Genomic DNA, 5,388 nt, shown 5'->3' on the forward strand with positions numbered 1-5,388 from the left:
AAAAAAAAAAAGGAAACAAAATCCAACAATATGCTGTACACAAAAAACACATTTAACACATAAAGAAATTCGTGGGCTAAAAGTCAAAGGACAGAAAACAGTATTACATGCCCCAGTACCTCAGAAAAAAGCAGGGGTGGAAATCCTATTCTCACACAGTCTCAACTTTAAACCAAGAATGATCAAGCAAAATAAAGACGGCCACTATATACTGGTTAGGGGAAAAATTCAAGAGGAAGAGGTAACACTCATAAATATGTATGCACCAAAAACAGGAACACCCAACTGTATAAAGCAAATCTTAATGGACATGAAAAATCTAATATTCAATACCACAATCTTAACAGGAGACCTTAACACCCCTTTATCCTGAAAAGATAGGTCAACCAGACAAAAAAATAGGCAAAGAAATAACATAACTGAACCAGAGCTTGAAACAAATGGACTTGGTGGACATACACAGAGTATTCCACCCAAACACAGCTGAATACACAATTTTCTCAGCTGCACATGGCTCAGTTTCTAAAATAGACCCCATACTGGTCCATAGGTCATGCTTAAGTATATGCAAGAAAACAGAAATTATTCCATGCACATTATCTGACCACAATGCAATGAAGTTGGAAATAAAAGACAAAAGAAATCAGAAAAAAACCCTAAATACATGGAAATTAAACGACACCCTACTCAGCAACCAATGGGTCACAGATGAAATTAATCAACAAATTCAACAATATCTACAATTCAATGAAAATTCAAGCACAATTTATCGGAATTTATGGGATACGATGAAAGCAGTTCTCAGAGGGCAATTCACAGCTGTGAACTCACACATTAGAAAAACAGAACAGGAACAAATGAATACCCTGATGGTGCACCTTCAACAACTAGAAAATGAAGAGCAAACTAAACCCAGAGCCCAAAGACAGAAAGAAATCACAAAGATTAGAGCAGAAATTAATTCAATTGAGACAAAGAAATCATTTCAAAGAAATAATGAAAAAAAAAGCTGGTTCTTTGAAAGATTAAATAAAATCGATAAGCCCCTAGCTAACCTCATCAAACAGAGGAAAGAAAAAATTCAAATACAAGCAATAAGGAATGAAAAGGGTGTAATTACCACAGACTCAGTGGAAATTCAGAAGATTATCAATAACACCTTTGAGAATCTTTACTCTCACAAAAGACAGCAGAAATGAATAGATTCCTAGAAAGGTACAATTACCACAACTGAATCGACAAGATGTAACCACTCTCAATAGCCCAATAACAGCCAATGAAATACGAGATGTAATTAAAAACCTACCGACAAAGAAAAGTCCAGGCCCAGATGGATACACAGCTGAATTCTACAAGAAATTTACAGAAGATGTAGTCCCTATACTCTTCAAACTCTTCCATGAAATTGAAAAGGAAGCAATCCTCCAAAAATCATTCTTGGAGGCAAGTATTATACTAATACCAAAACCAGGGAAAGATGCAACTAAGAAAGAGAACTACAGGCTAATCTCCCTCATGAACATAGATGCCAAAATCCTAGCAAATAGAATACAGCAAATCATCAAGAAGATCAACACCATGACCAGGTAGGATTCATCCCAAGGATGCAAGGATGGTTCAATATTCGAAAATCTATAAATGTAATACACAACATCAATAGAGTGAAAACTAAAAACCACATGATCATCTCAATTGATGTAGAAAAGGCTTTTGACAAAGTACAAAACTCATTCATGTTCAAAGTCCTACCGAAAATTGGAATAGATAGCCTCTACTTCAATCTGGTAAAAGCCATTTATGAAAATCCAAAGGCTAACATAATTCTAAATGGGGAAAAACTGAAATCTTTTACTCTTACATCTAGTACATCTAGTGCAAGACAAGGATGTCCTCTATCACCACTCCTATTCAATATAGTTTTGGAATCATTAGCTACAGCCATTAGACAAGAGAAAGAAATAAAAGAAATAAGAATAGGTAAAGAAGAAGTTAAATTATCATTATTTGCAGATGATATGATACTTTACTTGAAAGACCCAAAAAACTCCACCAAGAAGCTACTAGAATTAATAAAGAAGTTCAGTAGCACAGCAGGTTATAAAGTCAATACCCAGGGCAGTGGAGGGAGGGAAGATGGCGGAGGTGGGGGAGATAATCGAGGGCTGCCGCCTACCCGTACTGCGGCGGAACCAGGACAACGAAGATGAGTGGCCCCTGGCTGAGATCCTAAGTGTAAAGGACATCAGTGGCAGGAAGCTTTTCTACGTTCACTACATTGACTTCAATATATGTCTGGGTGAGTGGGTGACCCACAAGCGGCTGGATTTAAAGAAGATCCAGTTCCCCAAGAAAGAGGCTAAGACCTCCACCAAGAACGGACTTCCTGGTTCCCGGCCTGGGTCTCCAGAGAAAGAGGTGCCGGCCTCCGCCCAGACCAGCGAGAAGACCTTGCCAATCCCGGTCCAGATCACACTCCACTTCAACCTGCCTAAGGAGCGGGAGGCCATTCCCGGTGGTGAGCCTGACCAGCCGCTCCCCTCCAGCTCCTGCCTGCAACCCAACCACCGCTCAAAGAAATGGAAGGTGGAGGTGGTTTCACCAGCAACTCCAGTCCCCAGTGAGACAGCCCCAGCTTCCATTTTTCCCCAGAATGGGTCAGCCCGTAGAGCTGTGGCAGCTCAGCCAGCATAGAAGCGAAAATCAAATTGTCTGGGCACTGATGAGGATTCCCAGGACAGCTCCGATGAAATACTTCAGCTCCACGCATGACTGGCAGCTTGGTATCTGACAGGAGTCATGACGACATTGTCACCCGGATGAAGAACACTGAGTGCATCAAGCTGGGCAGGCATCGCCTCAAGCTGTGGTACTTCTCCCCATACCCACAGGAGCTCACCATGTTGCCTGTCCTCTACCTATGCGAGTTCTGCCTCAAGTATGGTCATAGCCTCAAGTGTCTGCAGCGTCACTTGACCAAGTGTGACCTGCAGCACCCACCAGGCAATGAGATATACCGAAATGGAACCATCTCATTCTTTGAGATTGATGGACGGAAGAACAAGAGTTATTCCCAGAATCTGTGTCTTCTGGCCAAATGTTTCCTCGACCACAAGACCTTGTACTATGACACAGACCCCTTCCTCTTCTATGTCATGACAGAGTATGGCTGCAAGGGCTTCCACATTGTGGGCTACTTTTCCAAGGAAAAGGAGTCCACAGAAGACTACAATGTGGCCTGCATCCTGACGCTGCCTCCCTATCAGCACCAGGGCTATGGCAAGCTGCTCACTGAGTTCAGCTATGAACTCTCCAAGGTGGAGGGGAAGACACGGACCCCTTAGAAGCCCCTCTCCAATCTTGGCCTCCTATCCTATAGAAGTTACTGGTCCCAGAAAATCCTGGAGATCCTGATGGGACTGAAGTCAGAGAGTGGAGAGAGGCCGCAGATCACTATCAACGAGATCAGTGAAATTACCAGTATCAAGAAAGAGGATGTCATCTCCACCCTGCAGTACCTCAACCTCATCAATTACTACAAAGGCCAGTATATCCTTACTCTATCAGAGGACACTGTGGATGGGCATGAGCGGGCTATGCTCAAGCAACTCCTTTGAATTGACTCTAAGTATCTACACTTTACTCCCAAGGACTGGAGCAAGACAGGAAAGTGGTGACAAGGCACTGCCTGCTACAGCAGCATGAGCCAGCAGAGCTGGGGCCATCAGCCTGCTACACAAACCCCCTAGGGTTCCCAGGAGACATGCCACAGGAGGCAAAGCTGAATACAGCTCCCAGAAGAGGGGCGGGGCCAGCACCGAGGCCCACCCAGGGCTCAGGTCAGCACCATGGTCAGCTGCCACAAGCCCAGGCCCACAATGAACCAGGGACCTGAGGGAGCCGGGCAGCCGTGTATACGGACATAGTTCCCGCTTGGGGAACTATGTACAGAAGGCTGGTGATTATAAAAATTTATTTTATAAAGTAAATGCTGGGGATCAGGTAATAACTAAATAAATAAATAAAGTCAATACCCAAAAGACAACAGCATTTCTCTACACAGACAACAAACACACTGAGAGGGAAATTATAGAAACAATACCTTTTACAACAGCACTGAGGAAAAGGAAATACCTTGGAATTAATCTAACTAAAGAAGTCAAAGATCTTTTCAGGGAAAATTACAGTACAAGATCGTAGAGGATTTCAGAAAATGGAAAGATATCCCATGCTCCTGGATAGGAAGAACCAACATTGTGAAGATGGCCATATGCTCAAAATTGCTGTATAGATTTAACTCAATCCTTATCAGACTACCACCAACATAGCTCACAGAGCTAGAGAAATCATTCCTAAAATTTATTTGGAACCAGAAATAACCTATACAGTAGCAAAGGCATTCCTGGGCAATAAAGACAAGGCAAGAGGCATTACAATTCCTGACTTCAAATTATACTACAAGGCTACTGTGATAAAATCAGCATGGTACTGGCAACAAAACATATCTGACAATCAATGGAATAGACTAGAAGATGTTGAAGCCCCTACAAACACACTCAGCCACCTTATGTTTGACAAAGGGGCCAAACATACTCATTGGAAGAAAGATAGCCTCTTTAACAAATGGTGCTGGAAAAACTGGCTCTCTACATGCGGAAAACTCAAACTTGACCCAGGTCTATCACCATGCACTAAGCTAAAGTCTAAACATTAAAGCAGAGACACTAAATCTCCTGGAAGAGAAAGTAGGAGGAACTCTTGAAGACATAGGGTAGGCAAAGAGTTCATGGACAGAAATCAAATTGCATGGGAAACAGTTGAAAGAATTAACAACTAGAACCTGCTCTTACTGAGTTTATTCACGTCAAAAGAAATTACCAACAAAGTGAAAAGGGAACCCACAAATTTGGAAAAAATCATGACAAATAAGTACTCAGACAAAGGTCTGCTCTCTAGAATTTATAAAAAACTAAAAACACTAGGGCCCCAAAATTTAAAGACCCAGTCCAGAAATGGGCATCTGAGATGAACAAACTCTTCTCAGAGGATGAAATTAAAGAAGCGAATAAATATATGAAAAAACGATCCACATCACTAGCCACATGCGAAATGCAAATTAAAACAACACTGAGATATCATCTCAACCCAGAAAGAACGACTATCACAAAGAAATCACCCAACAACAAATGCTGGAGAGGCTGTGGGGAAAAAGGAACCCTTCTCCACTGCTAGTAGGAATGTGGACTGGTGCAACCATTATGGAAATCACTGTGGAGACTCCTTAGAAAAGTTGGATTGGAAATCCCCTTTAAACCAGCTATTCCTCTACTGGGAATTTTCCCAGAGGATCTGCAAACATCATATCATAGGGATATATGTGTGCCTATGTTT

General features: G+C 42.1%; 1 protein-coding gene and 1 pseudogene across 3 annotated transcripts in view; one reads left to right on the forward strand and one right to left on the reverse strand.

Annotated features, from left to right (window-relative positions):
• The window catches only part of Ipo11 (importin 11), a 219,016-nt gene that overhangs the window by 70,874 nt on the left and 142,754 nt on the right, over positions 1-5,388 (reverse strand). The gene's annotated exons all lie outside the window — the stretch shown is intronic.
• Positions 2,134-3,914, forward strand: LOC101583291 (annotated as a pseudogene). Its single transcript, XR_192307.2, has one exon. The product of XR_192307.2 is annotated as a histone acetyltransferase KAT5 pseudogene (transcript).

This window comes from Octodon degus, unplaced genomic scaffold, assembly GCF_000260255.1.
Source record: "Octodon degus isolate 3935 unplaced genomic scaffold, OctDeg1.0 scaffold00001, whole genome shotgun sequence".
NCBI lineage: Eukaryota > Metazoa > Chordata > Mammalia > Rodentia > Octodontidae > Octodon > Octodon degus.